Here is a 13,821-nt window from a genome sequence, read left to right as displayed (position 1 = left end):
TATATATATATATATATATATATATATATATATATATATATATATATATATATATATAAAAGGGAATTTTTATTTGTGACTGTTTTTAGGTATATTCATTTTTATTTCTCTGTTTTTATTTTTATTATTATTTTATCCATTTTATGGAATTAGGCTCACTTATGATATTATCTGCTTTTGCAGATCATCTATTCGTTCCCATAAGTGTTTTATATTTTATATATTTTAAATATCATTGGAGCTATCTTTTTACTCTGTTTTTTATTACTTCATTGGAGCTATCTTTTTACTTTGTTTTTTATTACTTAGTATCCTTGGGGTTTTTGAGGGAACTCCATACTTTAGGTGTGCTGGCTTCCAATTTTTGCTTGATTACAGAGCAATGATCCATTTCTTGCAGATCTTTGTGGCAAAAATAGAATACCCACAACGTATTTAACATCATGCAATAATCAGCAAATGTATGACAAACTGTGCATAGTGGGCACATAGTTTGGATGTTTAAAGTATGTGTCTAGATTTGTACAATCCAGACCTGTATTATGAGTGTTCAAATCCGGATCCAAAAAAAGCTGAATTCCAGACAAAATTCTACCTCATTTAGAGCCAGCATTGCAAAATCCAGATATTGCAGTCTATATGTCCCTGGACGAATGCAGAGGAATTTTGCAAAGCCAGAAAAGGACATTCAGACTGTAGCAAATAGACCTGATAGCAATGGTTGTAATAACAAAAGAAAGATGGGCACACCCGATTAATATCCATTAAACTAATACACATAAGGGTGCTCACTCCAAAAGCTCCATTTCCAAAGAGCTGAAATGGTCTGGGTGACTATAGTATCCCTTTAACCCTCAGTGAAACATAGCAGTTTCTCTGAAACTGCTATGTTTTCAGCTGCAGGGTTAAAACTAGAGGGACTTGGCACCCAGACCATTTCATTGAGCTGAAGTGATCTGAGTGCCTATAGTGGTCCTTTAAAACCCCTTAACCCCTTAAGGACCAAACTTCTGGAATAAAAGGGAATCATGACATGTCACACATGTCATGTGTCCTTAAGGGGTTAAGGACACATGACATGTGTGATATGTCATGATTCCCTTTTATTTCAGAAGTTTGGTCCTTAAGGGGTTAAGTGTATGTGTATCTGCCTGCACTGGCATACATATGGCGGTGCCCGCCGCCATGTGTTGCAGCCCTGGCCCGTGCAGAGCAAGCGCTGAGGGGGGGGGTCACAGATCAATTTTCGCACCGGGGCCCCATGGATCGTGTGTACGTCACTGCCTGTACAATAAAGTTGTTTGCATTTTGATTGGTTGTGCTCCTCCTCATTATTATATAGCAATGATTGTAAAAACACTTTGAACATAAACAACATTCTGATTAAAATACAGACATATTTTTTTTCAAATCATTTAGCTGTTAAAACGTAAGCACTGCATATAAGAACACTGTATATGAACAGATAGATAAATAAATAAAGACGCACAATGTTAAATACTGTAGATTGGCTTTTCTTTTTTTTGTATTATAGGCTTTGCACTTTTATCTTATTGGAGTCAAGTCATCTGTATCATGACATGCTTCATTCCTGCCCTTCTCAACCTTGGTCTCATGAGTAAATCTGACTGTAGCCGTGCGATTTATGAACTGTCTTATTACTAATTAGCCTGATAACCCCTCTGGTTGGTTGGTACATCGAAGGGGAAATATCTTAAAACCTTAGATGTTCTATTTGTTCTATTTGTTTACTTGTAATGATTCAAAACCTTTACTTTTATGAGCATTTATCTGGTGAGACCTTTCAACAGAGTAAAAATAAAAAAACTGACTGCAAGAATAAATGCGTTTCACTGATGGCCCTCTTTTCAAAAGTGGTAAACATTTAGACCTTTTTGATGATTGTGTCTAATTCAATTTAGCCAAATGTACACGTTTTGATCAAAATAAAACGTAAACAAAACATGGAATTTGACTATATGCCTGTTCAACCATAATTCACCTCTTTCATATTAGGTGCACCCACACTTATTATATATCATTTTATTCAGGTGAAATAGGGATTTCATTTAACATCAAATATTTAACTATGAAACATAATTTAATATTAATAAAATATAAACAAATGTGAGAAATTAAGAAATTTTATTTTTTTAGTTCTGCATGACATTTTAACTATGAATGTCATAATACTGTTTGCTTTTACTGCAATAAAATATACATATTTGTATTCAGCGATGTGTCAGTGCCCCTTATGTACAGGTTATATGGTGTTTTGTGAAGTTACAGGGTCAAAAACATGCCTTGCTGTCTGCAGGGCTCAGGGTGTACCGTGACAATAGGACAATTACAAGAAATCTTACAGGAACAATAGGTTGAAGAGTACCCTGTTCAAATGAGCATACAGTCTATAGGAGGTGGGGTATAAACCACATTAGGACAGGAATAATAAATCAAATAAGGTGGGAGTGAAGCAGAGCTGGAGGAGAGAGTAAAGCTCTGCCCTATAGGAGAGAGCAAGAGGTTACTCTGGGAGGCCATAAGCTTTCCTAAAGAGATGGGTTTTAAGGCACTTCTTAAAGGATTGAAGACTAGGGCAGAGTCTGATGGGGGTAGGCAGGCTATTCCATAGGAAGGGAGCGCCCACAAGAAGTCCTGCAAGCGCGACTTGGCCGTACAGGTGCGAGCCATGACCACCTCCTGACCGCTGCTCGCACCGGTACGGCCTACTCGCGCTTGCAGGACTTCTTGCGGGTGCTCCCTTTCTATGGAATAGCCTGCGGTCAGGAGGTGGTCATGGGCAGAGCGGAGGGAACGAGGAGGGGCATACCTATGGATCTGTGAAGAGATATAAGAGGGGCTAGAATTGTTCAATGTATGGGTTAGCACTTTGAATTGACTCCTATAGGATACAGGAAGCCAATGTAAGGGCTGGCAGAGGGGTGAGGTGTGAGAGGACTGACTAGAGAGGAAAATCAGTCTGGCGGCGGCATTCATTACAGACTGTACAATAATTCATGCAGGAAATTACAAGAGCATGGACAAGCTCCTTGGTAGCATCTTGTGTAAGAAAGGGGCGGATGCGGATTTGGCAACAAACTGGATGTGAGGCTCAAAGGTGAGGCCAGAGTCATGTATGACGCCAAGACAGCGTGCTTGCAAGGATGGACTTATGTGGATATCACAGACTTGAAGGGAGAGCAAGAGAGGACGATCAGTATTAGGAGGAGGAAAGACAAGGAGTTCAGTTTTAGAGAGATTGAGTTTCGGAAAGCAGGAGAAGAAAGGCAAGCAGTGACACGTTGCATGACGGCAGGGGAGAGGCCCGGGTAGGAGAGATAAATTTGGGTGTCATCAATGTACAGGTGGTAGTGGAATCCAAAAGAGGCAATACGTTTACCAAGAGAGGCAGCATAAAGAGAAAATAGAAGGGGACAAGGACGGAGCCTTGGGGAACTCCAACCCTGACAGGACGAGGGGAGGAGGTATCCTTGGAAAAGGAGACACTGAATGAGCTTTGAGAGAGATAAGAGGAAAACCGTGAGAGGACAGAGTCACAGAGACCGAGTGATTGAAGAGTTTGAAGGAGGAGAGCATGATCAATGGTGTCAAAGGCAGCAGAGAGGTCAAGAAGAATTAATATGGAGTAGTGGCCTTTGGATTTAGCTGTAATTAGGTAATTAGTAACTTTGATAAGAGCAGTCTCAGTAGAGTGGAGAGGGCGGAAGCCAGATGGAAGAGGGTCAAGGAGAGAGTTGGAATTGAGGAAGCGAGACACATGGTTAAAGACAAGTCTTTCCAGAAGCTTTGAGGAAAAAGGGAGCAGGGATATGGGACGATAGTTAGAGGGGGAGGATGGGTCAAGAGATGCTTTTTTCAGGATAGGTACAACAGTGGCAAGTTTAAGGTCAGCAGGGACAGTGCCAGAAGAGAGAGAGTAGTTGAAGATGTGTGTTAGGGAAGGCACAAGACAAGGTGAGAGAGATCTGATGAGGTGAGATGGGACAGGATCGAGCAGGCAAGTGGTGGAGCAAGAGGAAAGGAGAAGTGCAGCCACCTCTTGTTCACTAGCTGGGGAGAAAGTCTGAAGTGTAGGAAAGGCATGATCTATGTGTGGTTGAGAAAGAGAATGGAAAGGAGGGGACAATTCTTTCCTTAGCTGTTCAATCTTGTCAGTAAAGTGGCATGCAAAGCTATCAGCTGTAAGGTTAGTTTGGGGGTGGCCACAGCAGGGCAGAGAATTAAAGGTGTGAAAGAGATGTCTGTGATTGCGGGAGCATGAACTAATGAGAAAGGAAAAGTATGACTGTTTAGCGAGGGCAAGGGCTGCGCTGTATGAGCACAATATGAATCTATAATGGAGAAAGTCTGACTGGGTGCAGGACTTCCTCCAGGAGACGTAGAATGATATTAATTAAATATAGATATATTTAAATACTTAATTTATATATTTAAATACATGTAGAATGAGACAAGGTGCCTCATTCCAGGACCCTATTTAGCCTTGACTTGCAGAGAGTCCCAATAAGTATTTCCCAAGTAAGTGGATTAATCTCATAAGAGCAAGCATTAGGCTGCTAGAGTAGGACCTGCCAAGAATGGGGTACATTGACATTGTGGCAGGCTTATGCAATATATGATCATATAATGTAACGAAACCCCCATTATTTTTTGCCTAGGACCTCGCGATCACATGGCCCAGGAGGACCGGATTGGCAGCAGGGAGACTCCATGAGATGCCAGATAAGTCCCTCCATCACGATCGTCGGCGTGGGATTACTGGCGAGCAGGTAAGTGCATAGGACGGCATGGTCCTTAAAGGGTTAAAAACTAAGGATAACTTTCAGATCAAAGGTAAACAAGAAGTGAAATAATTTGCTTGTAGGGGTTGTATGGAAAACTAAGGACTTCCAGGTCAAAGGTAAACAAGAAATAGAATATTAATATGCTTTTGAAACTCCATAGCAGATGCATAATTTCTTTTTTTTTTTTTATTCTTTATTTTTCTTGTGCATATTAAAGAACATACAGTTAGTCATGCAGCACCACAACAGCATCTGCAGGCTTGTCATCAACATCGACTTGTTATGGCATGTGGTTGGCTAGCACATTTTAAAAATATTTTATCACGAGAAACAAACTATTACAAACTGTTCTATAACGTATAGGTTATACATTAGCAGGAGCATTAGTGGATTTCGTATACGAACTGTAAGATAAGGACCATTAGTTGCATGCTTAATTTTACACATCGGAGAGTCGAGTGTTAGTCAGTTGCTATTAGGGACTCAACTAATTCTCCCAAAGAAAGCTTAGCTAAGCGTTTTGCTAGGTTGGCTATTCTCGTGTAGTGATAATACAATACTATGGTGCACCATATAACTATAGCTGGGCTCTGTGTAACGCATAGGTGTGTCACGCTCTACAAACCTAGGCTATAAGGAGTTAAAGAGTGTGTAATTTCGCTAAGTCATGCCTATAGCGCTAGGTAACATCATTGATACTATCTAAACATAAGAAAAAGTACAAGTTGTTAGGTCAGGAGTTAACCAGACGTTAAGCCACCAGGAGTTGGTTTCAACATGGTTAATAGTCCCATAACAGCTGAGGATAAAAGTAAAACAAATAAAAATAATTAAAACGGGAGCATAGTCCACTTGGGGTATGCATCAGGCCTCTGTGTCTGGGTACTTAGCTGTTGTGGGTACTCTGAACGGGCCATGCGAAAGACAGCAATACCCTTGAGAGGCTGCATGGTGGGTGCTTCAGCCTATGCCCAGTGCTGGAGTGTCCCAGAGGTTGGCGTCAGGGTCCCCTTTGATGGTGTCTCTGCAGTGGAATCTAGCTTTGTCCATAAGCTGTGTGGTGTGCTCTTGTGTTGCGACCCGGTTGGAGGTTGTAATCCCACAGGGCAGAGGTGCGCCATGCTGGTTTCTGGGGCTTGGGTCCTGTGAGTTGCGTGTGTGTGGGGCTTGCCCTGGGCTCCAGCGTGTGTGGGAGCAGGTGTTTATGTCCGAGCCTCTTGGCGCCACTTCCCGACTTATCAGTCGCTTGCCTCTGAGTAGCCGGGTAACTGTTCTGGGTGCTTGAGGCAGGGGGTTGTAGTGGCGGCGCCGGGCGTCCGGGCGTATCAGCTTTGCTACTGCTCTCAACGCTTGGCTGTGGGTCATTCCTTGGTTGCAGAGTGTCGTCCAGAAGCTTTTACAAATTTTGTCAAACTGCTCCAAGCGCTGCATTGGCAGTTGGTTGTTTGTGCTGATTGGTTTGGGCCTTTGCTGGGCTGCCATCTTGGCTGTGTCTCGTTCGAGTGGTATCCCTGTTAGCTGCCTGGCCGGTAATTCCAGCAGTGGGTAGTTCGATCTGGTAGGCCTCAGTCTGGTTAGCTGGGCTGAGTTATATGCTTCCGCCATTTTGGAGGCCCCTTCCCCCGTTTTGCTTGGAGTTGTCGCGGGCTCATGCGTAAGGTGCCGGGCGTGGGGTGCTCCAGCTGGCGGGGACCAGGATATCCCCCACCGGTAAATAGGGGGGGGGGGTAGTGCACCAAGCTTACTGTTGGCTGTGTGCGTCTGGCGGGAAAGTGGCTGCCTTTCTCCGCCGCCTCCCTCGGTAGGCCTTGGTCTGCCGATGCGGTGCCCGGTTACCCCGGACATCAGGTTTGGTGTCTCTGGGTTCGGGCCAGTTTCCCCAGTCCATTGGGCCCTCTTGTAGGACGATGTGCACATTGTAGCCCGATTCATTCTCTCTTTTTGTGCTCGTGCATGGGAGCTTGTCTGCCCTGCTCGCTAGTCAGGCTCTGTCCCAGATGCATAATTTCAAGTAAAATTATTATTATATTTTAGTAACTATGTTGCTTAATGCCCGTTCCATTACAAATACACAAAAGTCAACTGAATAAATTCTATACAAAATGTTCTCAGGGATTATTATAAAACAAACTAAACATCAAGAATCCTTCTGGTGCCGGCTATTAAATAGTTCATAATTCATTTTCTAGCTTTGAGTGCTTTATTCATTCAATACGGGCAATAAAAAAAATAAAAAATGAAAACAATATTAGCTGAATGAGACGAATTACTCTCGTCCCACCTTAAGGCCTTTTGCAGAGATCAAAACCTAAAATTCTTCAGCAAAACTGCCCACGCGTAGAAATCGTGACGTTATCTGTTTTCTATATACACATTGTAGCAACATTGCAGTTGTAACAGAGCAACATAAATGGAGTTTATTTTTATTGCATGCTGATAAAAAGTTTCATTTTGGAGTATATTCGCTAAATAAAGAGTTATATAATTGAGTTATAAAATTCCAGACCTTTAAGAAGAAATTTATTTCAGACACATATTTACATTTTTGAAATCAAGAATATTTTCTGCTGCTTAATGCAATTTTTTCCAACCAGAATAGCTATTATCACTTTCTCATTTTATTTGAGGTCAGAACAAATGAGAATAACATTTTTATTTTGTGAATTAGGTTTTACCTTGAAATTGTTTCAGGTACCGGGTAAGCTGGGGGATGCTAGAGTGTCCAAAGTGACCATTTGCTTTGAGTTTATCTTGAACTCCTGTTTACCTTAGTAAATTGTGCACTATCATGTCACTTTTTATCATGGTTCATTGTCCTTAACAATATGTCCAGGTTTCAATAAGATAAAAGCATCTGTGTTTATGAGACTTTAGGGGAGTTATTTAATATCATACTGAAAGTATTGTGTTAAGATGGTACTTTGTGCATTATGAGGACAGTGAAAGCCCTTATATGTGACATTTAATAAGGACAGTAGGGATGTGTTCTTCTTGTCAGGTAAGTTTCCTTTCTCAAGAAAAAAGTCTGCCCAGATTAAAACATTCTGTTATATGAGTTCAATCAAAGAGAGAGCACTAGATTAAAATTACTATTTCAAAGAAAGGCTGCTGCACTGTTTAGGGATAGAGACCTGTGCAGTTGGATTTTGCCAAGATTAAGAACCTGGAAATCTGTGCCTCGGGTGGCTCAAGATCAGAGCAGCTTCTCCAGCTGTTCTATTGGTCCAGCTTAATCACTTAGAGGTTGAGCCACTCGAAAGATTAGCAAATTCAATAGGCTGTAGCAGATGGAAGCTGAGTAAAAAAATATATTCAAGCAATGCAGTTTGTATGGCTAACCATCTGGTATTTTACATTTCCATGACACTATTATACCAACATCGGTAGCATTTTAACAGGTAGACAAAATTTTTGTTTGTCTTGGTCCTCAATAAGAAAGCTGGTGATGTATTAAATGACATTGTGACAATGTGTTGGAAAAAGAAGCATGACATAGCACTTTGCTATATCAGGAACTTCACAACACAAGTGATACTGTATGTTTCAGGGCTTCTGAAACTAAACATCAACAGCTTGGACTGCATATCCCAGTTGTAATGAGAGTCACCCTCCCACCTAGTATGCACTCAAAGAACTAAAGTGTATTTTATGTACTATATAAGATATATATAGCATGCTCATATGCATCATAGCAATATACAATAGCAATGTGGTTTATAACCTCCAGAACTCAATAGCATTATTTGACTATATATATATATATATATATATATATATATATATATATATATATATATATATATGATAGTGCATTCTCATTTGGGAAGTATGTGCCACGGTGCTCCTTCAGCCAAGTTTACGTAAATATCTAGCATCCTGATGAAAGTCCTGGTATGGACTGAAACGTCGATATGATGTAACCCGTGTGTTATTAAAAAATACACATTTTCCTGATTAAGTAGTCTAGCGTGTTCCTTTATATACAGTATCTCACAAAAGTTAGTACACCCCTCACATTTTTGTAAATATTTTATTATATCTTATCATGTGACAACACTTAAGAAATTACACTCTTCTACAATGTAAAGTAGTAAGTGTACAGTCTTTATAACATATATCCTGAGCTGAACTCAAAGATCTAAGACTTTTTCTATGTACACAACAGGCCTATTTCTCTGAAATATTATTCACAAATCTGTCTAAATCTTTGTTAGTGAGCACTTCTCCTTTGCTGAGATAATCCATCCACATTACAGGTGTGGCATATCAAGATGCCGATTACACAGCATGATTATTGACCACTGAAACCACTGAAAGGTGAAGTGAATAAAGTTGATTATAGTGTCACAATCGCACCTCTCAGGGGTTGGAATATATTAGGCAGCAAATGAACAGTCAGTTCCTGAATTTCATGTGTTGGAAGCAGGTAAAATGGGCAAGCAAAAAGGTTTGAGTGACATTGACAAGATTCAAAAGACCAAATAGTGATGGCTATACAACTTGGTCAGAGCCTCTCCAAAACAAAAAGTTCTGGTGTAATAGATATGCAGTGGTTAGTAAAAGTGGTGCAAGGAAGGACAACCAGATGACTGGCATCAGTGTTATGGCTCCCCTAGGCTCATTGATGCATGTGGGTAGCGAAGGCTAGCCCATCTGGTCTGATCACACAGAATAGCTACTGTAGTTGAAATTTCTGAAAACTATCATGCTGGACTTGATAGAAAGGTGTCAGAACACACAGTGCATTGTATATAGATTTGTTTTTAGCACAAAAGCACTGTTCACTTTTTGCAATGCATCCCCCTTCACATATACACACTAACCGACAACAGGACTTTTTTTGGATTAGCATTTCATGCTTGTAGCAGTAAATGCTGTTGCATCTACAAGTTCATGCACAAGCACTGTTTACAGGTTGCTTAGCAACCTACACTGCATGCCCACACACTGGCCTGCCCTGGTCTCTCGGAATTAGCACTTCTGGGTTTACAAAAGCAGAGACAGAGGCGTCTACATGATTGGTGAGCCAAATCATTTGTTCTATTTTTTACTTTTCACTCAACTTTACATGTTTTTTCACTTTTGTTAATATTTAGATTGTTGTTATATTGGCACAGTGATCTCGAGAAAGAGCCTGAAGAGGTGGAAAAGTCGATCAGATACTGTGTCAAGGAGATAATGTAACATATAAAACATTTTAACATTACATTTTTTTGTTCCACTCTAAAGTCCTGTGAGTGCACCTAGTTTATTTTAACCAGTGGCATAACTACTGTGATAAACTCCTCAAGTAAGCCCCAGAGCCATATGACCATATATTGGCAAGGGCTGCACACAATGAGAACTACTGCACTTGTGTAGGAATGTTAGGAATGAAAATGTTAAATGCTGCCATAGTATGGATAGAGCTTCCTAATAGGATAATAATTACTGCAATATGGAAATGATTTCTGCCTTTCCTGTATACGTATGAACTGCATCATAGTTGCTATATAACATTTGTTAACTCGTGACTCGTGGCTCAGTACTTTGCAGACGCAAGTCTGACTGAGACTCTGCAGAATAAATTGTTGTTTGTTTTCCTACGACCTGTGTCCAGACTGAATCTGTGTAACCTGATATCAAGAGCACCTGCAACATTTCTGGTGCATTGGCCGGGAATATCGAACTACACTCTGCGACAGTGAGATTTCACCCTCTGGCTCCCAGGTCATGCTCTGGAGTAGGCTCAACTGACTTTGATGTGACTCGGGTGCCACTAGATACATTTAGTCTAGGAGTTCCTCGTGTCTCTTCTGGAAATGCACCAGGACACCCTGTGGATGCTCCTTTATCCGTGTCTAAGAACCACAACACTGTCTTGTAAGAGCTCTCATACAGGGAACCTACAGAGAGAAGACAGACCTGATCAGTCTGTGTTTGTAATATTTTTTTTTTGCTTTCGTTACCAGAGGGCGGGTGTTTGTCAGTTTGCCTGAGAATGTGTAGGTCTTCACGAGACGTTATCATTAATGAAGTGAGACCCTGTTTAGGTGCATTTCTTGGCCGGGCAACCGTGCCAAGTCACTGATAAGGGGAAGCAGTTTGTATTGTCTATCTGTTAACTCTGTCCTTCAGAATGGGAGGAAGGGGGGGTCTATGTAACCCAAGTCTCTAGACTGTATGATCAGTAACTGTAAAAAAGGGTTATTATGGACCAATCTGTCTGGAGCTGATTATGGTGTTAAAATGTAAATTATTACCAAGGTCCATACTATAGTAAATGGTTTACCTGGCCACCAGGACCAGTTCCTTTATATTGATGCCTGGCAACACATAGACGAGAAACACCCAGACTGGGTTATATGGTGCTCTGAAGAGACAAGTCGTTTAATGCTTGCGAGATTCCCCTCTACCGCTAAGCCTACCTCTGTCCCGAAGCCTATACTCGATGTCCCAGGTGAACCAGAACTATATGTACCCATCCCCCTTACCACAGGCCTGCAGGGCCTGCTGGCCTACCCCGTCCCTCTGTTCTATAGGGCATTGCTGTCTCCCGTATATACCCCGACCTGGCCGACCTGCCCCTGCCTCCTCCTCCACTGGAGGACATGCCAGATGACCTGCCTGCCCCAGATACACCTCCTAAAAATACTTCATCTGTTATAACCACAGCACCTGTACTCAGTCCCAGTGTATTTATACCACCAGGACTGGGCATTATGCTAAAAAAAACTTAATTTGGCATTCCCATTTTGATTGTATCACTAAAGATTTTTCCAATTGCCTATACCAAAGTACTACCTACTCTGTCTGTAACATACCACAAGGCTGAATCTGTTTTGACCCTAAGTTTGCTCCCCATAGGGTCTGGTTAGTAGCTCGTAACTTCCACTCAGGAGGCCGCATCATAAACAGAACGTTTCTACTAAATGGAGAAAAGCCTGCCTCTATCCATTTAGATGCATGCACAGTTATTCATTTAAACACATGGCCCAGGTATACCTGCACCAATGTGGCATGGGGTGGGCTACATATAAATTAGGTGCTCTGACTGCGAGCCTGCAGAAAATGCTGACTGCAACTAATTGTGTTTCTGGCACCTGTAACCCCTTGAACCGGACACTGTTTAACCCCCTGACATTCCTACGCAAGTAGGGAAAGACCTATGGCCTACAGATATATGCTTCTGGTACAGAACCGTACTGAGATATTGAAACTATTGAGGTTGTAAAAAGTGAGACCCACCAGGTTTTTTTAATCTTTTTATGCAGAGATGGGATCCCAGGTCAAGATTTCCCATACTACCCGTAACTTGTTTCTTGACCTAGATGAAAACATAGCACGTTCCCTAAATGTCATCAATTACTATGTATGTGGAGGCACCAATATGGGTGATCAATGGCCCTGAGATGCACGTAAGATAGACTACAGCAAGGTGAGGAGAGAAGTTTGTTACCCAGTCCAAAAACTGAATGGTTGCTAAAAACCTCCATAATTGGGAATGTGTGCATAGGCAGATCTGGGCCAGAATTGAAAAGTTTTTTTAGCTACTCTCGAGTTTTGGGTAACAATGATATAATTCCTGTGATGGAATCAACTCCTTGTGGTCTGAAGCCAATATCCCTAATCCGGTCCCCAGCCCATTTGGGATCTATTCCCATTTAAAGTATGTATGGACCAATCTGTCTGCAGCGTCTACTTGGAACGCGCCCAATAACATATATTGGATCTGTGACCTCAAGGCCTACTCTGAACTCCCCAGGGATTGGTCAGGAGCCTGTGTATTGGGAACCCTTAAATCCTAATTTTGCCTACTTCCTCTGCTGGAAGGCGAGAAGCTGGGATCCCCTGTGTATGAACAGGTGATGAGGGGACAGAGGATACTGACAATAGGTCAATGGACAGATAATGAGTGGCCCCCTGAATATATAATAAGCTATTATAACCCCCTACTAGGGCTGAGGATGGTACCTATGGTTATTGTGCCCCTACATACATGCTGAATCGTATAATCTGGTTGCAAGCTGTTGTTGAAATAGTTACCAATGAAACTGCAAAAGCCCTCAATCCCTTGGCCAAACAAAACACTAAAATGCGTTCTGCTATTTATCAGAACCGCCTAGCCCTTGATTACCTGTTGGCTGAAGGAGGTGTATGTGGCAAGTTTAACCTGTCCAACTACTGTCTTCAAATTGATGATGAAGGCAAGGCTATCAGTAAAATTACTGATTAAATAGAGACCATAGCTCATGTTCCAGTCAGCTGCAGACTCCCTTCAGTGGCAGCCAGCCCCAGGAAGTCACCTCCCTGCAGCCAAAAGGTATGGAAGCAGGGGTGCGATTAACAATATGTAAATGTAATTTATGTATATGCCAGTGTGTACTGTTTGCTAACAGAAATACAATTGAATTTCAGAAATGTAGTCATCTTTTCCCATAATTCCCGATTCAGCCATAACAATGAGTTGGCTACTAAAAGGCTATTGACCCATAGTCTGCTTACCATGAACATAGCCAAAGGATTCTTCTAGAGGCCACTGACATTGCCATGCTTTTATAGACTAGTTAAGTGATGTCTAATGATCCATCCAAAAGAAAATTCATAGCCAGCTATAGATATTTGACTAATTCCAAGAGGGATACTTTTCTGACAACAGAAGCTACATCCTCTGTCAGTTTTACATACAGTTATACTGTAGCTGTTATCATCTGGATTTAATTATTCAACAAGTCACTGATTTCTGGAATATAATTTTACTAAAACCTATAGTATGCCATGAATTCTAAGCACTTATCTAAATAAAGTAAATCTTCTTGATTCCATGTGATCTATAGTTTTCAATATCCTATTAGTTTAGGGCAAAGTAATAGGAAAACTTCCAAAAAAATGTTAGTTTTATTATATTCAAAGTTCAAACAGAGAAAAAAATGAGTAACTCTCTGGAAGTCATATACTCAGCAACACCGCAGGGGAAAAAAGGTACTAGTTTCTCTATTCACTGACTTAATTATTGAGAAGATTGAAGTCAACAAGG

This window comes from Pelobates fuscus, chromosome 3, assembly GCF_036172605.1.
Source record: "Pelobates fuscus isolate aPelFus1 chromosome 3, aPelFus1.pri, whole genome shotgun sequence".
Classification (NCBI taxonomy): domain Eukaryota; kingdom Metazoa; phylum Chordata; class Amphibia; order Anura; family Pelobatidae; genus Pelobates; species Pelobates fuscus.
This window is presented reverse-complemented; position numbering follows the sequence as displayed.